We start from the raw sequence: 25862 nt of genomic DNA, 5'->3' as shown, positions 1-25862 counted from the left end.
CACACACTGAAGGGATTATGTCAAAGGGTCACAGGAGTTAAGTAAAAGAGCTCCCAAAGGCCAAAGCTGGAACGATTTGAGTAACAAAATATATAAAGTAGTATCGGATTATAACCCAAAATGTAAAATAAATACCCCTGAAACCATACCGATATAAATGATTGAATATCTTAATAAGTGGAGAAGAGACAAGTTTCCTATGCAGAAGAATTCCAAATAAATTATGTAGATTCTCTCCCTAAAGGAGGTGGAGCCTCACTCCTCACTCCTTAGGTGTGAGCTGCATAGAGTGACTTCCTTCTAAAGAGGACGGTATGGGGCTTCCCTGGTGGCGCAGTGGTTGAGAGTCCGCCTGCCGATGCAGGGGACACGGGTTCGTGCCCCGGTCCGGGAAGATCCCACATGCCGCGGAGCGGCTGGGCCCGTGAGCCACGGCCGCTGAGCCTGCGCGTCTGGAGCCTGTGCTCCGCAACAAGAGAGGCCCGCGCACCGTGATGAAGAGTGGCTCCCGCTCGCCGCAACTAGAGAAAGCCCTGGCACAGAAACAAAGATCCAACACAGCCAAAAATAAATTAATTAATTAAAGAGGACAGTATGGAAAGGGGGGAAAACACTAACTTTATGGTGGAGAGACCTGGAAAAGAGACCTACTAGTCCTACTCTAGCCAGGTGACCAAGGCCAATATCAACAGTGATGAATCGCGCTGACAGTATATACTGTTGGTAAGATGTGATGCAAATGGCACTGCGTCACTGTGACCTTCCTCCCCCAATCCATAACTCCGCTCTAATCATGAGAAAAACTCAGCCAAAACCCAGTGTTGGGGGGTGAGGGTGGAATTCAACAAAATACCACCAGTGCCCCTCAAAACTGTCAGGGTCATTAAAAACCAAGTCTGAGAAACCATCAGAGCCAAGAGGAGCCCAAGGAGATGTCATGACTATATGTAATGTATCCTGATAGCCAGAGAAAGAGCATTAAGTAAAAGCAAAGGAAATCTGAATACAGTATGGTCTTTAGTTAATAATGATGTATTGATTGGTTCATTAAATGTAACAAATGTACCATACTAATGTAAAATGTCAATAATAGGGGAAACTGGGTGCAGGAGGCAGGTGTATGGAAAATCTTTGTATCATCTGCTCAACTTTTCCGTAAATCTAAAACTATTCCAAACAATAGAGTACAGTCAATTCTCTGTATTCTGACAGTTATGTTTTATAACATCTCTGCGAACACTGAATTGGTGCACGTTGAGCCGTTACCCCTAGCTGAGAGCCTCTGGTCACAACATTTTCGGATCAATACATAAGCTTGTTTTACGTGTGCTTCTGTTTAAAGACACTTCATTTAATATACAATTGATTCATTAATATTAAATATCTGTGGTGAACAGCACTTTACCTCATTTCTGAACAAAGCTTATCTAACACGTGTATTTTCTCCATAAGGCACATCACAGCCATCCTGCACTTAGGATCACTAGGCGGCACTTCAGCACTATGTTTGCGGAGCATTTTCAACAGCGATATCACGCACAAAAGGCACAAAAATGCCCCAAACTTGGCACGAAACAGACCACAGAAAGGACACTTGTTAGTAGTATGCAAGTTGCTACAAGAAGACAGAGCTTCCTCTCATTCCACCTCAGGTGGGAATGTGTGCACTGGACAACTCAATTTTTTTACCCTGTGCACATGCCATGCTCACGAATGACCACAAAAGTGTCATGAGTATTCATTTGGGGGTCACAAATACATTTTAGTGAGTAGGTAAATTCATAAATATGGAATCCATGAATAATAAGGATCAACTGTATATTAATTTTTAAAAGCCTATGAACATGTTCCCCAATAGCCTAAGTTCTCTCCCTAACCCACTACAGATTGCTCATTTCTGAATCTAACTTACTAAAATTTATTTATTTATCTATTTATCGATCTAGTTGTTTCGTTAGCCTATACCTGTGCTGTACAGTAGCCACATGTGGCTATCGGTACTTTAAACGTGGCTAGTCCAGCACTGAGGTGTGCTGTAAGGATTCACACCAGATTTTGAGGACTTAGTACAAAAAAAAGAATGTGAGTTATCTCATTAATACTTTGAATATTGATTACATATTAAAATGATAATATTTTAATATAATTGGTTAAATAAAATGTATCATTAAAATTAACTTCACCTGTTTCTTTTTACTTTTGTAATGTGACCACCAGCAAATCTAAAATTACACATGTGATGTGCATTTTATTTCTATTGGACAGTGCCAACCTGTATCATCTCCTGGGAAAATGAATTCCATCGTAATATTTGTAACATAGGGAATGACATAGGACAATGGAATCATTTTATCCTTAGAAGGACTAGTCAATCCTCTCCTTTTAGGACACTGAGGCTCGGACAGGTGAAGTGCCTTGTTCAACTTCACACAGCCATTTGCTGGCAGAACAAGACTCAGACCCCAGTCTCCTGTCTTCCAGTCCAGTCTCTTTCCCCTTGACCTTCTCCCCTGTATGTCTCCACCCTGCCAATAAGTAAAACCAACAGCCTACATAATCCTTTAAGAGAAAAACAGTGTTGGCCATTCCTGAATTGAAAGAGAACATTTCATAAAATCTTGCTAGATTTCTATAAGTAGGGCTACCAGATTCAGCAAATAAAAATATAGGATGCCCTGTTAAAATCTGCATTTCATGGAAAAGAATCTGAAAAAGAATGGATATAGGTATATGTATAACTGAATCACTTTGCTGTACACCTGAAACTAACACAGTATTGTAAATCAACTATACTTCAATATAAAGTAAAAATTAAATTAAAAATTTTAAGTTAAAGAAATAAAATGAAGAATTAATTATAAAACATTTGTATTTCATATAAATGAGAAATAATGTTTAATTATAAGCATGGGATATGCTTATACGTAAACATTATTCCTTGTTTATCTGAAATGTAAATGTAACTGAGCACCTGTGTTTTCAGTATAAGTATGTCCCATGAAATATTTCGGGACATATTTACACACAAGAAAAGTGTTTGCTGTTAATCTGAAATGCACATTTAACTGGTGTCCTATATTTAATCTGGCAACCCTACTGGCAAGCCTTTGAGGAAAGAACCTTTCCACTAATTTCTCCCAGGCACTTAGGCACTTATCTTTCTGTGTTCCTCCAAGGAAGAGCCCAACCTAGTGAGTCACTCAGTGGCTCCGTAATAAACAAGGGAATCTCCAGACTTGCCTTCCCATCTGCAGGCTGTCTCGGCTGTCAATGCTATCTTTCTAAACAGCCAACTTACTGGGGAATCAAGCTGCAGATCTCAACTGTCCCTCCCAACCTTTATAATCAATCTGAGTTGGGCAAGATGCCAGCTTAAAAAAAAATGCACAGAACCAACTTTTGTAACTAGGGAAATAAGAGGATAGGAAAAACCCAAGGAAACAGACAAGCTTTCCTTTTCTTTACAGAAGCTCTTCTAAATGTAACAGGCGACAATTGGTCCAAACACTCCAGCCATTTCCTGCACATGTATACACATCAAAGAGAGCACGGCAAGAGTCAACCGGATTTTGCATTTTATGATTTTGCTTTCCTTCATTGCTATTATTTTGTGGCATACTAGTGAGGGGATGATATAAGTGGTCCATACAAGGTGCAGGCAAAAAGGGGGTACAGGTAATAAGAGAATTTAAAAACAATTTAATGTCTGTAGAGAATTTAAAAACAATAATAAAACTGACTAAAAGTTGTTCTGCTTTTTATTACCCCATGTGCTGACAATTGTAAACAATGTCGTTGATAAAATACTCCTCCCACTGCAATTTCCCTTCCCCCCAGAACCTTGGCAGTTCTGATATTAAGCAAGTCCACCAACTATTTTTAAAAACCCTGTTTTATGGAGCTTTGCTTTTTTTGCTGTTTGGGGCATGTATGTAGGAGGTGGAAGGAGAGGAGAAGAGCTAGATAGAGATGCTTAACCCACCAAACAGCAAGAGTTTTAATAAATGGAGATTCCCCTCTCACGCACATATCGGACTATGTCTTAAGGTTTCCAAGGACCAAGAGGCAATATTATAGTAAAAGGAGCACTGGAGAAGGAGTCAGAATACCTGGGTTCAAGATGCGGCTCCATGTCTGCATAGGTATGTAACTGAGGACAAAAGTTACAGCCTCTCTGAGCCTGTTTCCCTCCTTGTCAGGTAGATGCTCTGACCACTTCCCCCATCTGTCTACTCCACCTGCTTGTCTTGTGAAGCTAAGAGATAAAACATATAAAAGTGCTTTGCAAACTGCAAGGTCCTTTACCCATGTAAATCACTGTATTTATTGTAACAGAGACCAAAATAGCAGCTGCTTAAATAAGATAGAAGATCCAGTTCTCTATAAAAGTCCAAGCTCGTAGGCAGTTGATGGAGGTAGGATGACTTTCCTTCCCAAGGTCATCTAGGGACCCAGGTTCCTTCTCTGTTACTGTTCCATTATCCCAACAGGTATCTTTCTTATCTTTTATTTATTTTATAAACTTATTTAGTTTTATTTATTTTTGGCTGCATTGGGTCTTCGTTGCTGCGCGTGGGCTTTCTCTAGCTGTGGCGAGCGGGGGCTACTCTTCATTGCAGCGCAGGGGCTTCTCTTTGCGGTGGCTTCTCTCGCTGCGGAGCACAGGCTCCAGGTATGCGGGCTTCAGTAGTTGTGGCACGTGGGCTCAGTAGTTGCGGCGTGCAGGCTCTAGAGGTCACGCTCAGTAATTGTGGCGCACAGGTTTATTTGCTCCGCGGCATGTGGGATCTTCCCGGACCAGGGCTCAAACCCATGTCCCCTGCACTGGCAGGCGGATTCTTAACCACTGTACCACCGGGGAAGTCCTTTCTTATCTTTTAGATTGAAAGTAAACCACCACCCGACACAAACTCATTCTTACCCACAAGAAGGAGAAAAGAATAAGTGGAGGAACATCACTTCTGTTCCTTTCTTATTGGTTAAAACTAAGTTACACGGTCTCACACTGCTGCCACAGAGGCTGAGAAATATACTCTGGCTGGGAAGCCATGTGTCCAGCTAAAACCTGAAGGCTCTACTGCTAAAAGTTGATAATGGATACGGTGGATAATATGCAGTTTGACAACAGGTATTGTCATTATTTTTCAGGCTAGTGGATAAAGAATTGTTCGTTGTTTTATTGCTCTGAGGAACGAGAGATGAAAAGCCCTATCTTTCCACTGTGGCTGATGAGGTTTAGATATATATCAATTTATCAATGCAAATGATCCTGGTTTAAATGAATGAATGAATTCCTAGAGCAGTGGATTTCAAAGCACTTTCATCGGGGGCCTGTGCGACTGGCTGTTCTCCTAGGAGAGCTCTTCAGTGTGAATTTGGACACATCTTATGAATACAGCCCTGTGCCTCTCGGGGACCAAGCCCAAATCCCAGGAGAAACACGGAATTTAGACCACCTTACCACTCTACTGACCCTATTCAGCGAGCTCCTACTGAAATAGTGGTACATCATCTGGTTAGTGCCTTATCATCCTCCAGTCCTTGTGTCACTGCCTCCATAATTAAACACAGACCATTAGCTATAACCCACTGCACCCGCATCAATTATGCCAGTTTGGATAACAGCCACAGAAACCCTCCTTTCCTGTCTTCTGCCTCTCTGGAAATAATCCTGGTCATATCACACCAGTATAGGTAGAACTGCCTTGGCTTTTATAAGATGTCAAATTAGCAAGGCTGCTATGCCACGATGGAGCAGAAGCACTGTTCTTCCATACACTGATTAAGAGGTAATTTAACCGCTTCCAAAGGTGGTCCAGCCAATCCCCAGCAGTATTGACATTGTGTTAATGAGAAATTGCTGTCCAGAGTGATAAATTAGCCTTCTGAGACTAGTATGCAAACCCATCTTCACTGGATGGCCCAACCTTAAAAAGCAAACTTGGTAGTTTCATGACCCTCTGCCCCCTTCAATTAAATGTGGAGGGGCTCATACACCGCATCTGAAATCCCAGAGCTGTGCAGATTAGAATACACACTTGCAGCCTCCTCAGTAATGCAAGCTGTCCCAGTTTGCTGCTTTCCTCACGAGTGCTAGGCTAAGGTGACTGTAGCTCAGCGGCTATAGGACTGTGTAATCCACCTCATTCCTTAGAGATAAGGAAGTTTACCCTGAGAAAGAAGAGAACGAAGCCAAACGGGCTCTCAGAATGTGCGAGGAGCCTTAGCATTCACTTAATCTAATGCTTTCGTTTTGCACGTGAGGAAACTGAGGCCCAGGGAGGTGAAATATGGCCAAAGTTGTAGGATGCTCAAGCAGCAGAGATGGACGAGGATCCATTTCCTCTGACAATGGGGTCACTGTTTTCTACCCTCCTTCACACATCCTACCAAACTGATGACCACCTGTACACCAGTTGTCACATCATCTAGAGATCCCCATTCCACCACCTTGGTTTTCTTCCCGGGTGAAGAAAGCACTCACCTTGCTCGAGGACGCTAGCCTGATTTCTTCCTGTGTAGCAGACACAGATCTCCACGCACAAACTTAGGTGAGCAAGAAACACTGTATGTCTTTACTTTCTAATAAAGAGACCAGCCCTGTCCTGCCAAGCAGGAAATTCAATCCCAAACATTCTTGAGGGCTCTTCCCCCACTCTTCCGGGGTGTCAAGGTTCTGGGTCTCAGAAAGTGCTAAGATATCAGGGTGACCTTCTGAATCTCAAGGAGGTACAGAGGTATCATCAAGATGTCAAAGACCCAGCCCACAGGGCCCCTTCAGCTTCCCAGACTGCAGGTTCTTGTCTGTGCTGGGGGCTGGGGAATCCCTGGTTGGCTGGGAGCCTAGGCCTTGGTCCTCCCTCCCTCAGCTCTATTGTCTAAAATTGGCCTGCTCTCCTGGTACTGTCAGGATGAAGACTATAGGGATCTGTGGCTCGCCAGGCTTTCAGACACCTTTCCTGTTCCAAGTCAGAGGAATTTCTTTCCAGTCTTAGGGAAATCCTTCTTGTTCTCCTCAAAAATATGCTCTCTCTTGTCTCATACTCTAGGACGCCATTACAATTACCTGGAGGGACCCAGGTTTTTTGAAACAAATGCCAGGAAGGAAAATGTAAGTAACTTCTACCCTTTGTCCAGCCGCAAACCTTCACCAGGACAAGCAAGAAGAGTGGGGAAAGAAATGGAAAAATGCAGGGAGGGGAAATACAAATTACCTCTCAAAAAAATTATACTGCACCCAGTGACTGAAAGTTCCATGAAAGGACAAACAACCCAAATTCCAGTTCAGTTTTTCTGGGAGAAAGAATGCTGGGGGAAATGGTCCCAGCTTCATCTTGAAAGGAGCATGAAAACCATGAGATCATTTCTCCACAATGGGAGAGGCTACTACATGCCCTAAAAACACAGCAATGACTGCACCAGCTCTCGGGCCTTCCTTACCACTTGATTGTTCCTTAACTCCTTGCCACCTGGCTACAGATGCCACCACTCTCCAAAACAACTCTGCAGAAGGTCCTCACTATCCAGTTGTCCAGTCCAGTGGCCAACTCTTTGTCTTCATCCTCTTTGACCTTCTCCTCCTCCCTGAAACTCTTTCCTCTGAGGGATGGTTGGTGACATTGGATCTTACTGGTTCACCCTTTACCTTTCAGACCATGTTCTCTTTTATTCCTTTACTGGCTTTTCTTCCTTTCCTTTCCACTAATCAAAGGCATCTTCTAGGGAGCTGATCTCTAGCCACTTCTATCTCTATTTAATCTTCCTCCTTGATTAATCCACTCCTACAACTTTTATTGTCTTTCAATCTACATCTCTAGCCCCACTCAATTTCTTGAATTCTAGACCCAGAATTCCAACTGTCTTTTGACTGTTTCCTGATGGATGTGCCACCAGTACCTCAAACCTGCCATGTTCAAAATCAACTCATCTTTCCTCCCTAAACCAGCTTCTCTTTGTGACGCCCTTGCTCCATTGATGCATGACCATTCTTCCAAACTTTGGATCCATCTTTGACTCCTCCTCTCTGTTGTCCTTACATCCAATACGATTTTAATCTAAATAGATTTTACCTCCTCAAATGGAACATTCCAGGTATTATACGACAAGTGCAGAATAAAGTGGAACTCTCCATCAGCACACCGTCTTTCTATTAATGCCATATAACATTAAATTAATCATGGTTATCATTTTGGCTTTTATCCTTCCATAATTTCTTCTATACAAATAAGTATTTTTACATAAAAGGGATCACCCTGTTTTGGAACTTGTTTTGTCACTTATATCAGGAACACTTTCCTATTCCATTAAATGTTCTTTTCTACAGTAATTCTCAGACTCTAAGTGTGTACTGGAATTATCTGAGGGCACTTGTTAATAAAGTATTTCCCTGGATCCTCCCCCAAAGACACTCATTTAGTACTCTGGGGAGGGCCTAGGAACCTGTATGTTTAACCAGTATCCCAGAAAACTCTAATGCATAAGGTTTTCGGATTGCAGTTGGAGAAATACTGTTGGTAAAGCACAATTTTTAAGAACTGCCTCATTTTCTTTTGTTTACATTTACAATAATTTAGTTACCAATCCCCACTAACATGTATTTAGGCTACTGTCCAATTTTTTAATATTATTATTAGTTCTGCACTGACTTTATTTCTAGGCTTTCTCTTTACCATTCCCTCCACCCCCACACACATATAATTTTTCTTTAGGATAAATTCCTAGAAGTAGAACTTCTGGGTCCAAAGGATATGCAATATCATAAGCTATATATATATAGTAATATATGCCGTTATATAATTCATTATATAATTATATATATTAACATTACAGTAATATAATAACTATAATACAATAACAAAATTAATGTTTTAATTACATGATATATAATGTAATAATATGTATTAATTTATATACGTCCAAGTGGGGTTTTCTTTGGACCCTCACACAAGATTTACATTTATCCATGTTAATTTCATCTGGTTATATCTCACCCATTGCTTCAAGGGTCCTGATATTTTCATATCCCTACACTCCATTAAAAGTATTTGTTATTTTTCTAATCTTCTGCATATCTGATGTGTATCTTCTATACTTTCATCCAAATTATGGGTGAGAAACAGTGAACGGGATAAGACTGAGAAACGTCTTACTGCTCTACCAGAAACCTACATTACCTAGCACTCTTGCTCGTTCTTTACACATTAATAACTTAATTTTAATAGTGATTGGCTTATGATTCTCCATCTCGTCTTTAAGGTTGTAGGGACAGAACTCACCACATGTCTGCTGAAGTTCACGTCCACTGCCATCGATTTCTTAACTGATCTGCCAACCAAAGGAGAAAAATAGGTGTACTGGTTTTCTATATTCATTTAATGAGGCTTAACACAGATTCATAATGCTGTAGTGGCATACAACATAAGGCTGTGTCCAGTTTGTGTGTCTGAGCATGGACTGGGGGCTCTGTTCATCCAAGCAGGGTAAAAGTGTTGATGGCCCCTCTGGGGGGGAGGGAGAGAGCAGGGGGAGGAAACAGAAGGCAGGATGCAGTGGGCTCACAGCAAAGGGAAGAAATGGGGAGGTGAGAAAGGGAGAGAAGCAGAGGAGGGATGCAGGTTGCCTGGTACTCTTAATGATAGCAATAGTAATAATCTCTAACATCGATCAAATTTAGGAAGAGCCCAGCGCTCTGCTAAATGCTTCACACGGATGAACACATCTACTCTAACAACTCTGAAAGGTGAGTAATAGTATTATCTCTATTTTGCAGATGGAGAAACTGAGGCACAGAGAGGCTAAGAATCATGCCCATCACCACAAAACCATTAAGTGGCATAACTGGGATTTGAACTAGGCCAACTGATGCTCCCTGTTAAGCATGTGAACTGCTCGCCGCAGCACACAGCATGTGTCACACTGTGATTATATTCTGGCTACTGTTATTATTGGTGTACATGTGTGTACGTGGGTACGTTCATGCACACACACGCACGCACGCGAGCACACACACACACAATGGCCAGGAAGCGAACTGCCATTGCCTTGGTTGCGTGCACATAAATGAGTTAGCCTTGGGAGTCTCTCCTTATGCTTACCTGCAAACAGTATTTTGAGGAAATGGACATCTGGGTGGTACCCATACTGAGGGTGACCAACTTGTCCCAGTTTTCCCCAGACTTCACCAGTTTTACGACCATAAGTCCCATGCCCAGGGAATCCTCTCTTTCCTGGGCAAACCGGTACAGTTGGTCACACTGTCCGTACTAGTATGGAGAACCAACTGTATGTTTTGTTTTTTTCTTAACATCTTTATTGGAGTATAATTGCTTTACAATGGTGTGTTAGTTTCTGCTTTATAACAAAGTGAATCAGTTATACATATACATATGTTCCCTTATCTCTTCCCTCTTGCATCTCCCTCCCTCCCACCCTCCCTATCCCACCCCTCTAGGTGGTCACAAAGCACGAGCTGATCTCCCTGTGCTATGCGGCTGCTTCCCACTAGCTATCTATTTTACGTTTGGTAGTGTATATATGTCCATGCCACTCTCTCACTTTGTCACAGCTTACCCTCCCCCTCCCCATATCCTCAAGTCCATTCTCTAGTAGGTCTGTGTCTTTATTCCCGTCTTTACCCCTAGGTTCTTCATGACCTTTTTTTTTCTTTCTTAGATTCCATATATATGTGTTGGCATACGGTATTTGTCTTTCTCTTCCTGACTTACTTCACTCTGTATGACAGACTCTAGGTCCATCCACCTCACTACAAATAACTCAATTTCGTTTCTTTTTATGGCTGAGTAGTATTCCGTTGTATATATGTGCCACATCTTCTTTATCCATTCATCCGATCACCGACACTTAGGTTGCTTCCATGTCCTGGCTATTGTAAATAGAGCTGCAATGAACATTTTGGTACATGACTCTTTTTGAATTATGGTTTTCTCAGGGTATATGCCCAGTAGTGGGATTGCTGGGAAAACTGGACAGGTACATGTAAAAGTATGAGATTAGAACACTCCCTAACACCATACACAAAAATAAGCTCAAAATGGATTACAGACCTAAACGTAAGGCCAGAAGCTATCAAACTCTTAGAGGAAAACATAGGCAGAACACTCTATGACAAATCACAGCAAGATCCTTTTTGACCCACCTCCTAGAGAAATGGAAAGAAAAATAAAAATAAACAAATGGGACCTAATGAAACTTCAAAGCTTTTGCACAGCAAAGGAAACCATAAACAAGACCAAAAGACAACCCTCAGAATGGGAGAAAATATTTGCAAATGAAGTAACTGACAAAGGACTAATCTCCAAAATTTACAAGCAGCTCATGCAGCTCAATATCAAAAAAACAAACAACCCAATCCCAAAAATGGGCAGAAGACCTAAACAGACATTTCTCCAAAGAAGATATACAGATTGCCAACAAACACATGAAAGGATGCTCAACATCACTAATCATTAGAGAAATGCAAATCAAAACTACAATGAGGTCTCACCTCACACCGGTCAGAATGGCCATCATCAAAAAATCTAGAAACAATAAATGCTGGAGAGGGTGTGGAGAAAAGGGAACACTCTTGCACTGTTGGTGGGAATGTACATTGCTACAGCCACTATGGAGAACAGTATGGAGGTTCCTTAAAAAACAACTGTATGTTTTGTTATTTCTTCCCACTGAATACACAAGGGGGCATTGTAACCATTCAGTCATGCATTCCTCAAACATTTATTGAGCGCCCAATTAGAGGTGTGACTGCTGCCCAGGAACCTAGCACCAAGGATGGGGCAGGGAAACAGGAAACTGAGAAACCTTCCACAATTCCCCATCAGAAAGAATAAAATGTGTATTTAAATAAACAAACACTTCCACAGCACTGACTGTGTGCCAACCAGTGTAATGAGCACTTTACATCCTAACTCACTTAATCCTCACAAATACCTTGTGGCACAGCTACTATTATTATCATCCCCGTTGTAAAGAAACAGAGGCAAAGAGAGGTTAAGTACCTTGCCCATCACACAGCTGGCAAGTGGCACAAAGCAGGATTTGAACCCAGGCAGGCCCTCGTTGCTCCAGAATCCACGCCTTCAAACTGCTGTGCTCTGCTGGGAAAGGACTTTGAACCCCGGCAAGAACTCTGCATGGCCTCAGTCTCTCTTTCCAGCCCCGCTTAGGGGTTTTTCCCTCGCCTGGTGGTTCTTGAACCCTGAGCGCACATTAAAATCACGCAAGAAGTCTGAAAAATAATACTCATTCCCCGGGGCCCCACTCACAGAGATTTCGATTTAACTAAGTCACTCTGATCTGGACCTCAGGACTTTTCAAAGCCGCCCACAAGGATCTACTGTGTGGCTGGGTCTGAGAACCGAGGTGGCGAGGTCCTCCCCTCTAGCAAGCTGGGCTACCGCCAAGCCCAGTCCTCTAATTTGGCGCTTCTCAAATGCTAATGTGCAAATGAATCAGCTAAGGACCTGATTAAAATGCAGATTCTGATTCAGTAGGCTTGGGGTGGGGTGACTGGACCAGAAAGTCAGCATTTCTAACCAGCTCCCAGGGTTTGCTGATGCTGCTGGTACATGGACCACCTCTGGAGTACCCGTGGTTCTTAGACCAGAAGCCTCTGCATCCCCTGCTTGTTAGAAATGCAGACTCTCAGGCCCCATCCAACACCAGCTGAGTCAAAATCTGCGTCTTAATGCACACTCGAGTTTGGGAAGTGCTGCTCGAGCCCTGAGCTTCCCACAGGTGCTGGGAATGGGTTTCAGATGTGCCAAGGTACTGTCTCCCCTTAGCTCTCAGGAGCTTGGTCAGTGACCTCCAGGGTCCAGCTGCAAGCAGCCTCACTGACCCCACGTGTATGCAAATACTCTAAGATTCGCCACTGACCACCATGGAGAAAAGAGTGAGAAATCCTGCTCTAATCGAGTCTTGCTGCCCCCTTGCCTCACACTTCCAGGAAGCCTTTGCTCACACTGTTTCTCCCAACTGGGTGGCCTCTGACCAACCTTACCTAATTTCTGAAGTTCAAGCTCATGTCCTAGCTCTTCTTCTATGGAAGCATTCCCATTTCCATGTGGCCATTTCAGTCCAACAGACTTTTTTCTTCTCGTATAACAAACACATGATAGCGTTTCCTATGTGCCAGGCACTATTCTAAGCCTTTAACATTATTCATTCATTTAACTCCCATTTTACAGGTCAGAAAAACTGAGGCACAGAGCAGTGGGGTAAGTTTCAAGGTCACATATGTAATGAATGGTAGTGTCAAGATTCAAACCCAAATAATCTGGCTTCGGAATCACCACACTGAACCACAACACTAAGATTCTTCTTGCTGCTGTGGGACTTAGAGAAGAATTTGCAAATGATACAGAGTGTGGACAGTGAAAGAAAAGATATTTGTTTTCCGTGGCTGCTGCAACAAAGTACTACAAACCGGGTGGCTTTAAATAACAGAAATGTGTTCTTTCACAGTTCTGGAGACCAGAAGTCCAAGCTCACATGTCGGCAGGGTCATGCTCCCTTTGGAGGCTCTAGGGAAGGATCCTTCTTTGCCTCTTTCTGGCTACTTGGTGGTCGCCAGCAGTCCTCCATGTTCCTTGGCTTACTGACACATCACCCCATCTCTGCCTCCATCATCACATGGCCTTCCACTCTGTGTCTCTCTGTGTCCTCTCCTCTCCTTGAAAGGACACCACTCATTGCCTCAGGGCCCACCCTGGTCCAGTATGGATGGATCCATCTTTAATTACATCTGCAAAGACCCTATTTCCAAATAAGGTCACATTCTGAGGTTCCAGGTGGACATGAATTTGGGGGGGATGCTATTCAACCCAGAACAGAAGAGCACAGAGACTGTCTCAGGGAAGAAAGTGTCTCTTAAAACTCCTCAGCTGCTCACTGTTTGGAAATACTGCTGAAGCCTTTGGACCCGTTACCGACGCCCTCCAGATGCAGTGGAGGTACAGCAAGCAACCCACGGAGTAGCTGGACATTCGGGTCAACGGACTGCAATTTCCGCAGTGCCAAAATGACAGCATTTTCCACCTCCATCCGGGGTTGAACATCTGATGGTGCTTGCAGGTTCTCCCCAGACCAAATCGATCAGACTGATTGTTGTGTACAACAGGTACAATAAAGCTGCCACTTCTGAGGATTTTGCAGGTGGCAGGTCCAAAGGTGACACGTGCACTGTGCCAGTGGTCAGGGAATATACAGCTCAGCACATACTGGCAAAGGGATCCTGTGGTGGAGATCTTTCGCGAGAACTACTTGGACATCAGCACTTCTCTGTGAAACATCCAAGTCCTTTCTCTGACAAGCTAAGAAGGGATCCTGTCACCGCCACTCCAGGGCTACAGCGTGGATATTCCAAGCCAAGACCAACTGAAGCAACATGCAGAGGAAAGTTCCAACACCAGGAAAAGAACCGAAGAGGTTGGTATCCCTATGCTGCCGACCTTACCACATACATGCAGAAATCCTAGAGAGGGAGATATGTCCTACATTGTTTTAGGCACTCAGGAGGACATGTGGATTTTGAATGAGTCAGCATTACAGCAGTTAAATGCTGGAATAAAAGTGGAAGCCGCTAATACAGATCAAACAAGTAAAAAAAAAAAAAAAAAAAGGAACGGAAGTGACAAAAGGTAATGGAAATAGAAAAAAATGACCGTGGGGACGCTACATCCTATGTACTGACACTGATGGAGAAGTTGCTTCTGAGGATGCGTGGTAGTGTTACTGAGTGCAAGAAATCAAACTCTTCAAACGAGAGGTGTTTCCATGCTGGGCCCTGAGGAAAGATCAGTATTCGAACTGTGCCAAGCGAACCCATTAGCTCTTCATTCCTGTCATCACTGCCCCACCTGAAAAGAAGGAAAATGAAGGAACTGATGTCCCTTATTGCCAAAGAACCATTTCGGCCTAAGATCTTGTAAAAAGGGAAGAACAACACAAGACTTTTTTTTTTTCCTTTTTTTGTGGTACGCGGGCCTCTCACTGCTGTGGCCTCTCCCGTTGCGGAGCACAGGCTCCGGACGCGCAGGCTCAGCGGCCATGGCTCACGGGCCCAGCCGCTCCGCGGCATGTGGGATCTTCCCAGACCGGGGCACGAACCCGTGTCCCCTGCATCGGCAGGCAGACTCTCAACCACTGCGCCACCAGGGAAGCCCAACACAAGACTTTTTGATCTCTGTAGCTCAGAGGAATTCTCGGATTTGGCTCACAGGTCTGAAAGCTCACAGACCATCTCAAGCACAGGAGAACAATCAGGCGGCCCTTCGTAGCAGAGAGCAATCTCTTGAAGCCGTGTAGCACGGGTGAGAAGCACCCATGAGATGGGAATATTATTCATGGAAGCACAGGCCACCTTGTCACTTGTCACAGCACCAGAAGGTTAAAGAAGCCTGGGGCGTCATGCCCTCTTTGCAAGAAGATTCCGCCGGTTATTAAGATTTTATGGCCAAGCTGAATTGGTGGGTTGCAGAGAAATGATTATCAGGGCCAGGTCAGGATAAAATCATCGGTACTGAGCATCTCCACTCCGTGCGACGTGGGGCATCATCCATCGTTCATTGGTTCATGCAATTCATGCATTTGCTTTTCTAAATTCATACGGAATTCAAGAGCAATTCTTTAAAACTAGATGATCAATCTGTGGACTCCATTTACATGAAAAGTTACTTTAATTACTACGTTGTTCTTCAAAAAAAGGTTCTGGGGGGGAGCAATTACAAAGATAAACGGGAAAATACATTCATTGACCAAACTCTCTGAAGATTAACCTTTTTTTTTTTAACATCTTTATCGGAGTATAATTGCTTTACAATGGTGTGTTAGTTTCTGCTTTATAACAAAGTGAATTAGTTATACATATACATATGTCCCCATATCTCTTTCCTCTTGCGTCTCCCTCCCTCCCACCCTCCCACCCTCCCTATCCCACCCCTCCAGGCGGTCACAAACCATCTAGCTGATCTCCCTGTGCTATGCGGCTGCTTCCCACTAGCTATCTATTTTACGTTTGGTAGTGTATATATGTCCATGCCACTCTCTCACTTTGTCACAGCTTACCCTTCCCCTTTCCCATATCCTCAACTCCATTCTCTAGCAGGTCTGTGTCTTTATTCCCGTCTTACCCCTAGGTTCTTCATGACCTTTCTTTTTTTCTTAGATTCCATATATATGTGTTAGCATATGGTATTTGTTTTTCTCTTTCTGACTTACTTCACTCTGTATGACAGACTCTAGGTCTATCCACCTCACTACACTACTGGACATATACCCTGAGAAAACCATAATTCACAAAGAGTCATGTACCAAAATGTTCATTGCAGCTCTATTTACAATAGCCAGGACATGGAAGCAACCTAAATGTCCATCATCGGATGAATGGATAAAGAAGATGTGGTACATATATACAATGAAGGTTAACCTTTTCCCTAGTTAATTTTACTCCCCACACTTCTATTCTGCAGGAGAATGTCCTTAGGCATAAAAATCCAAGGTGGCTATGAGAAAAACACTAAAGGTAATAATCAAAAAACATAAATAATGTGACATGCTACTGACGACTTTATCTTACAGTCAAGCTACATGGTTCTGAGACACCTAAAGAAAGAGTAAGAATCTTGAAAGAAGAGAGATTTATTCCACATATGCCTAGAACAATGGTTATTAAACTTCTTGCTAACATACCCTTAAAAGAATTTTGAGAAACTGTACACTCTTTTCCACATTTAAAAAATTGAAGTGTAGTTAATAAGAAATAAAATACACAGATCTTAAGGGTTGCTTTCCTATGAACTGTAGACATGTGAGCACCCACAACTGAAAACAAGCTAAAGCAAATTTCCATCGCCCCAAATCGCCCCTTATGCCCCTATCCAGGCAATCGTCCATTTCCTGACTCTCACCCTAGACTAGTTTTCTTCTGGCACATCTTTAATTTGATTTCTAAAATTTTAAAATACACATAATTACTTACAAAGAAAAAAACGATTGGCTAAAGCTTTCCATAGTTCCTTGGTGAGGAAGGATTGAAAGTGAATATGGAACCATCTTGTATACTATTTGTAGTCTGCTATATACACACTTTGACTTAAAGGTGCCTATTTCTCACAGTTTGGGCTTAGGTGTTCTCTCAGTCTTTTCTTGGCACTCTTTATTTATTATATCCCGGATAAGATAACCTCACTGGGATTGGTAAGAACATTTGCAACTACGGGTTTAGTGCTCAAAGTTAACCAATCAGGTTAACGGTATCCTTTCTAGAATGCTGTCTTCCTTAACAAGAGTTAGGAAGGGGAGGTAGGAAAGTGTGCTCCCTGCTATATTTGATCATTCCACTGGCATGTGTCATAGCCTGCCTTGAACCATTGGATAACTGTTTGTGGATGGTATATTTTATTCCCCAGCTAGACTGAGATATAATGACAAGGGAACAGAAACTGGAACCAGAAGACCTGGGTAGAAGATTCAATTCTGCCCTTATGTGATCACGGACAGATTCCTCAAGCTCTCTGAGCCTCTGTAGACTCTCTTAAATGGGACTAAAACCCACCTCGCTGGGAAAAAATTAGATAAGAAGAATAAAAGTGCTTTGTAAAATGTCAAGTTCTCATCACTGGGACTTTCTCATTATTCTTTTAATCAGGAGTTCACTCTTATGCTTCTTTTAACCCTCGTTGAGCGTTGCATGTAGAAAGTCTTAACAAATATGTGTTAACTGAGTGATATATTTGTTTATAATAAACAACAATAAAGAGTTGTAAATGTTATTTTTTAAGGAATCAAAAATTTACAAATTAGATTCTCCATTTGCACATACATATGAGTACAGAACTCTTATCTCTGCTTAAAATACATACATAAGGTAGAAGAAACAAGCCACAGTTTACAAAAGAGTGATCTGCAAGTTTCCTTCCTTTATTAATTTGAAGATCTATATGTAAAATTACCACTACTTATTCTTCTTCCACCAGGAAAGTTAAGTAGCATCAATACCACATAGTGTAACCTCTCTTTGGAGCATCTACTTTCCATCCTTAATCACATCTGTAGTTCTCCTGAGAACGGTTTCAAACATTTTCACACTTGTATAAATTATAAAGTGCAGAATAAGAAATACTGTTCTGCTAGGAGCATGCCATAGTTGATTTTATGAATCTGGATAATTTAAAAGTCCACCAAGCAAACCACTGTTAAGGTCCCAACTATGAACTAGGTATTCAAACAGAAATTTGGATACAGAAACAAGATGAAGGGGGGCGGGGTGCTGGCCAAGATGGGTAAGCCCTCTACATCCTATCTGCCCCACTGATTACAACTGAAAGCTCTAGACAGGAGACAAAAATAACTACGACCACAGTTCACTGAGGACTTGGAAAATAAAATAATAGCAGGCAGACTGGAGAGGGAAATAAAACTTGAAGAAGTCAGTACTATGTTAAATTTCTTTTTGTTGTTGTTTTTCCTCTTTTATTTCCCGGTTTTGACCCCAAGTAGCCCAAGTTGCAGAACTGTGCAGTGGCTCCATCCACCTTGGGGCTCCTCCTTCCCAAACATTCTGAGTCCTCTCTACTCAGCTGAGGGGAAAGAGAAGGAGGACCAAATGTGAGAGGTTTTAATGGGCCAGGCCCATTCATGAGAATTGGTGCACATCACTTCCATCAACATTCCATTGGTCAGGACTCAGTCACATGGCCACCCGTGACTGCAAAGCGTGCTGGGAAACGTAGTCCAGCTGTGAGCCCAAGAGGAAAAAAGTAAAACTATGGATACTAGTTAGCACTACAATAGTCTGCGCCACATAAGTGCTTTGGTAGACAAAGGGGTGTACAGAGAGCTTTGTGAACATAGAGGAGGGACTTCTAAATCAGAACGGGGAGACAGAGACCAGAGAAGGCTTTCTGAAGGACAGGACATGAATTTTGCAGGATAATCAAGAGGGTGAAAAGGGGAGCATGGGAGGAGACCAGAGCATGTGCAAAGATGCAGGGGCAGGAAATGTGAGAACGAATTTGGGAGAGCCCAAGTGATTCCCTCTTCCTTAGGCATTAGCTGTATGAAGAAAGAGCCAGGAGATGAGTCTGGAAAGGGAGGCAGGAGCCAAGATTTGAGCCAGAGAAACTCTGCAGCATCACTGATGTATTTAAAGCAGAGGCCCAGAGCAGTTGATTTCTAATTTAGAAAGAGCCTGGTAATTATGTAGAGGGTGGCCGGAGCCAGGAATAGGAATTAGGAGACTTCCCATTTTCTAGGCAAGAAGCAACATGGGCTTGAAGTAAGCAGTAGGGTACAGTGACAGGATCAGATATGAGATTTGAGATATTCATGCGTCAAAGTCTATAGAACTTAGTAACTGATTGAGTGTGGTAGATGATATTATGACAGGAGTCAAGGAAAATTCCTAGCTTTCATTCATTTACTGACTCATTCATTCATTCAACAAATATTTATTGAATATCTACTGTGTGTGTGTTCCTCTAGGTGCTGGAGACACAACAGTGAATAAACAAGCAAAGTTCCTGTCCTCATAGAGTTTACATTCTGGTGGAAGATTTTAAAACATTAACAAATATAAATTTATAGTGTGATTAGGGTTGCCATATTTAGCAAATAACATGTTATGTTTCGGATGTCCTTGTGGGACATCTGTGTGAGGGTTGGTTAACTGCATGTTATTTCTATGAGTCTGTTGCTCAGGAGAGAAGCCTTGGCCACTGATGTAGATTTGGGAGTCATGAGCATATGGGTAGTTGTATGTGACAAAAAAAAAAAAAAAAACCCAAAAACAAAAAACCAAGAAAACAACAACAAAAATCCAAGTAAGGGAATTCATTGGCTGAGGACGCCAAAAAGGTCAGGGTTGTTTCTCCAGCTTCAAGCACAGCTGGATCCAAAGGTTTAAATGACAGTATTGGATTTCTGTCTTCTTTTTTCCTCTCTTGGACTTTCTTGGGCTTGATGGCCCCTGGCAACCCCAAAGTCCCCAATTCACATATATTCATTCAACAATTCAGCAGAAGTTTGCTTTTGTTTTGTTTTGGTTTGGTTCTTCTGATGGTTCCAGTGGAAAAGTCTCAGCGAAGACTATGATTGGTACATTGGGGGTTACATGTCTATTTCTGAGCCAAGGCCTGTAACTCAGAGCATGACACTTGGGGGATGAATAGAAAAAGACAGCCCTGCAAAAGAGATGGAGAAGGAGTGGCCAGAGCAGTAGAAGAAGATCCCGAAGCCAGTGATGTCCCAGAAACCAACTCAGTGAGTTTCAAAAAGGACTGAGTCAACAGTCACAGAGGAGGCAGTGAAAACCAGGACAGGAGGAGATGCAACCCAGTACCCTGACCATAAAAGGCCATCAGGTAAAACGCTAGGCAGTGCCCTACGGAGGATGGAAGGTGGTACTAAGGAGAAGCTGATAGAAAGTACACCAGGTGTCTGGGAGGAGGATCTGGGAAATTAACTAAATCAAATGGCTCTAAATGTCTCAGCTTCTCGAACTGACAGGCATATCAAGAGGACCAGGAAAGCGATGGGCTGAACACGAAGCATCTCTCCTGACTCTCAATTCTGCTATATTATGGTGCAGGATGCAAAAATCTGTGGGGATTTTAAGTGAAAACATTAAACTTTAAAGAGATTTGTACTTGGAAGAGGACTCCTTCAGACTATACTCCCAGAGTTCCTTGCAGTATGCAGTCCTTCCTCTCTGGCTGGGGGTATGTGGGTAAAAAGAACGGGAGGCATGGCTGTTAGTTGTTTGAGCACTTGCCTGCTGTTCTATGGGAAAAGAGATCACAATTCAAGGATGTTTTAGGACAGATCCACTTACAAATAATGATAATGATGCCTATCATTTGTGAAGCACTTCCCACATAACAGGCACTGTCCTAAGAGCTTGACCTTGGTTATGCCTCACAATAACCCCATGGGATGGAGCACCGTTATAATCACTCCTGTTTTAAAGATGAGGAAGCTGATGCACAGAGAGGTTAAATAACTTACCCAAAGTCACACAGCTCTGGATTTAAACCTAGGGAGTCTGGCTTTTGAGCCAGTGTCCCTAACCACTGCACTACTGCACCGTTGTTCATTCCCATAGTTTCCATATGGGCCAGTGCTTTTGCCAGACTGTAGCTTCTGATACAGGTTCAGAAAAGAAGGTCATTCCTCATACAATGGTCTGTGAATTTCTAGAACAGGCAGGGTTGGGGAAGCACCATCTGGCAGCTGGGTCTCACCTCTGCCCTACCCAGCCTGTCAACTGGTGATTCAATGGCCATGCCAGAGAGGCCCAGAAGCCCTACTCCCCAGGCAGCTTTGCACTGTAACCTTGGAACCATGGGAATTTGTCAGCCCACTGGGTGATGTTTATCTGAACCCTACAATTACCTTTTTGTTTGGACTTGCATTTTTAATTTTTATTGGTTTTAATGCATTCCCCAAATGAAAGAATAATTTCAGAGGTGCTTTATACAATAGCTGGTTTCATTAAAGCATTTCAAGTTAAGCTTTTTATAAACTAAGGATGAAGAAAAAAACAACTCTGCAATTTCACAGTACTGATCTGCTTTCTTTGAATTCATATGCACAAATTACTTTTTGCTTTATTTCTGAATGTGTACAAAGGTAGCTCAAGCAGTATATGGACCCACACAGCCCCGTCAACCAGCAATAACCATTTACCCATGGCCAATCTCGCCCATTTCCTGCCCTCTCCCTATATCATCTTGAAGGAAAAACCAGACATCATATCACTTTATTCACAAAAATTTCAGGACATATTCCTAAAAGGATTACTTTTAAAAACATAGCCATGATACCATGATTATAATTCCTTAACACCAGCAAATAGCCGGTCCATGTTCGTATTTCCCTAAATTAGTTTTAAAATTCTGCTTCTTCTACAGCTCTATACCCCTTCAATATTATTAACTTGACTGCTTTTATAATTGTTGATACATAGTTTAAATTTTTTTCCTTATGAAAAATTCAAACCCACAAATGTAGAGAGAATTGTATGATGAACCCCTGTACCCATCACTCAGCTTCAACAACTATCTGTATTTGGCCAGTCTTGCTTCATCTGTTTTCCCCTTTCCATCTTCCCCTTTCACTGGATGTTTATAAAGCAATCCTCAGATAACATTTCCTGTCATTGGGCATGCAGTCTTAGCTGGGTAGGCAGCAAGAAAATGCAGAGGTGTTTTCTGGTAGGCATTTATATATTTATTTCATTTCTAAATCCCTAGAAAAGGATTCGATTAAATGTAACATTTCTAGCGGATCAGATAAACTTACACTTGGTGTTTTGCTGTCTCTTTTTTTTTCCCCGAGCAACGTTTAAAATAAAACCAAGTTCTGAACAAACGGCACTAATAGTCTATGACGTGAAAACCAAACAGAATATTTGTGTCACACACTCTCTGTCAGCTGTGCCCAGATCTTTTTTTTTAAATTAATTTATTTTATTTTTGGCTCTGTTGGGTCTTCGTTGCTGTGCGCGGGCTTTCCTCTGGTTGCGGCGAGTGGGGTCTACTCTTCGTTGAGGTGCGCGGGCTTCTCATTGCGGTGGCTTCTCTTGTTGCGGAGCACGGGCTCTAGGCGCGCGGGCTTCAGTAGTTGTGGCACGTGGACTCAGTAGTTGTGGCTCCCAGGCTCTAGAGCGCAGGCTCAGTAGTTGTGGCGCACGGGCTTAGTTGCTCCACGGCATGTGGGATCTTCCCAGACCAGGGCTCGAACCTGTGTCCCCTGCATTCGCAGGGGGATTCTTAACCACTGCGCCACCAGGGAAGCCCCCAGATCTTTAAAAGTACACATTTTTCCAAGACTAACTGAATAAAAGCTGAAACGGAAAATTTTAAGCCTAACTATAATTTTGAAAAACAAAAAAACCCCAAAAAGTAAAGAGACACCATCAGCTGGCTTAGATTCCAAATGGGGCCTGAATCATGACACTCCATTGGCAAAGCCCCTGGGTTCCTCTCCCACTCCTTCTGGGTTTTAAAATCCACTGTTTTCCAAACAGCATTTGGGGGACTTTTGAGAATTGTGCATCTGCTTGCCTGGGAGACGGAAGAAATAGTTCAGGCTTTGGGTGCTCATAAGGTGGCACCACAGATCACAATTTGTTGAGATCTACTGAGATGACCTCGTTTTGTCTTGTGGAGAGCGACCATGAAATCCACAGTAACACCCACAATAACTGTGAAATCACAGTGTGCCGCCATATTGCTCATGCTGCTGGCTGCTGCCACCACAAGCAAATGACAAATGACAGCCACACTGGCTCGGACACCATTAAGAACCCAGGGGGTAATGAAAACTTGTCACAGGTTAGGTCAAGCAACTAGAAAGAGAAGTGTGGTTCAGCATTTTCAGTGCTAACAGCAGAAAATCTGGGCAAACAAAAAGTGATTGGTTAGGATTGTAAATTGGTTCGATACTTTCGCAAAAGCTTTGGCAGTACCTATTAAAGCTAAACGTGCATATACCCTATGGTCCAAGCAATTCCACTGTATGGCGCTATAGGTCAGAACAGTGCTTACCCTGGGGCACTGGCTGAGGGTGGGGCAAGAGTGAGGTTTCTGGGGTTCTGGAAATGTTCTGTATCTTGATCTGATGGAGGTCACACAGGTGTGGACATAGGTAAACATTCACTGAACTGTGCACTGTCCTATAAGTAGGCCTCAAAAAAGAATTTATAAGAATTCAGAATAAAGAGGCTTTGCAAAGTGCTGGCAACTTAAGAGGACCTCTGTCTCTGGATTAAGACAAACTGCTATGCTCGCCAGGAACTCATAGCTTCTCAGGTAGAAAACCCCCAATCAAAAGCTGGGGCCTAGGGTGAAGTCTCTACTTTCCCCGAAGACAGTTGGTCTCACCCATCCCTTTCTCCAAGAACTTGGGTCCCACTGAGATAAAGACCCACCTTTCCTAGGAGGGCACTGCTATATTTTCAGGCACTGATAAAGACCTTACTTCTGGCACTGTTTGACTGTTCAAATGGCCTTTCTTTGATGAATTGAGTCCAACGGTTGATGGTCAGGTTGCTTTTGAATCATCCTTTCTTGGCAAAGTCAGAACTGTCATATCACATCACAAATCACTTTTTAAAATTAAGTTACATGGCAGGCTCTGTTGACACTGCTGACTATTTGTTCATAGCTATACTGTAGCCTCTGCCATTTCACACTGCATTTGAGTATCCTTTATTCACTTTGTGTTTAGTAATTCAGGTGCATCCATTGGGTGGTAAATCATTGAAAAACCACCACAGCTAAGTTTCTACGTTGATACGCTACTGGCAGAGGAGTGTAACTCTCCCAGTGCTTATACCTAGTAGGCATTACTTGCGCTAAGTTCCTCTCCATTCTCAGACGGCAGAGAAATTTTATTTTGTAAAGGGAGGCAGACCTGTACCTTAGGTCCTCAACCTGAGAAACAAATGGACTCCTGGTGAGTCCAGCATTGAGACAGTCCCTCTTAAATCGCCAGCCCCTTGCAAAGGAGGCAGACCTGATGGAAAAGCATCAAGCTGTCAGTGGATGGATGTGGTTTTCAGTTTATGATGGGAAAATGGGAGAGACACAAACAAAAAACAAAACCCCGAAGTTTGAAGAGCACAGAGAAGCTTGGAGTCAAAATATGAATAAATCCAAGCGCATTTTCTAGGTTAAAGCGGTTTTATGTTTGTTTACATGTAGGCATAGGAAATGTGTTAGTATTAATGCATGTATATGGCTATGATTTAGAAGGAATTGATGCTAAATTGGGAAACAAAGCGATGTTACATGAACCAAAACTGAACACTATTTTATTATTTATGACTTGGTATCACAACCTTATGGCATCTTTTTAAATAAGAAAAAAAAACTGTTAGGATATAATGAATTAAAGCTGTGGAAGCCTTCTACAGATAAAAATGCTCTATATTTCAAGGCATTACATCCCCTGGGTATTTTTATTTGATTTTAATTCAATGGTCAAATTTTTATGGCTGTGTGAACAGTTGAGAAAGCTTCCATCAGCTGCTTTTGAATTATTATAATAGGGGGAAACATACTATACCTTTGCTATTTAAAAGATTTTTTAAAAGATCAGAACGTGTTCTACTTCATGGTATCAAACACAGAACAAAATGGCTCTAATTGGGAACATACTTGGGCAAACGACTAGATTAAAATGACTGAGAGTTATAAATGTCTGAAATGTCTATTTCAGGCACAAGTAGGGGAAATGGCACTAATTTCTAGAGTGCACACATAATGATTAAATTAGCCTGGAGAGATGAAGAGCATATCAGCATGTATCCTGGAGAAGAAACGCCATATGAATCAGGAATGAGCCAATCAACTCTTTAGTGAGTGGCGTCACCATGAGAAAGGCCTCCGCTGATTGCTGCTACCCCTCCAATCACATGATCGTCTAACTAGCTCATTTCTCTAGAATCCCATTACCTTCCTCTGTAGCATCCACCAAACTAAATAAAATACAATCTGCAACTCCGTCCCTTAGCCCATTGCTCTTTTTGGTCCTTTTTAGATCCTTTTAAGTAAGTCCCAATAGATGGGCCAGGCTTATATTGGTATGATGGAAAATGCCAACTAACCTTTGACTTTTGACTTAACCTCTGACCCCGTGGACACCAACATTTATATCTTCTCCTCAGCCTTGCTTTTGGAATAAGTTGGTGGAGCATAACGATCAAGATATGCAAAGACCCAGATATGCACACATCTAGTCCCCATGCACACGCAGGCACCTTGCTGCTCTTAGCTGCTAACTCCTGGGCCCAACAAACAAGATCAGGGCACCCCCTGCCTCCCTTGTTTCAACCTATCTGG

At 42.5% G+C, this 25862-nt stretch overlaps 1 pseudogene; it reads left to right on the top strand.

Moving 5' to 3' along the window:
- The first annotated feature begins 14038 nt into the window (after positions 1 to 14038).
- Positions 14039 to 25574, top strand: LOC109548398 (protein Mdm4-like; annotated as a pseudogene).
- The last annotated feature ends 288 nt before the right edge of the window (positions 25575 to 25862 follow it).

Source organism: Tursiops truncatus, chromosome X, assembly GCF_011762595.2.
Source record: "Tursiops truncatus isolate mTurTru1 chromosome X, mTurTru1.mat.Y, whole genome shotgun sequence".
Taxonomy (NCBI): domain Eukaryota; kingdom Metazoa; phylum Chordata; class Mammalia; order Artiodactyla; family Delphinidae; genus Tursiops; species Tursiops truncatus.
This window is presented reverse-complemented; position numbering and strand designations above follow the sequence as displayed.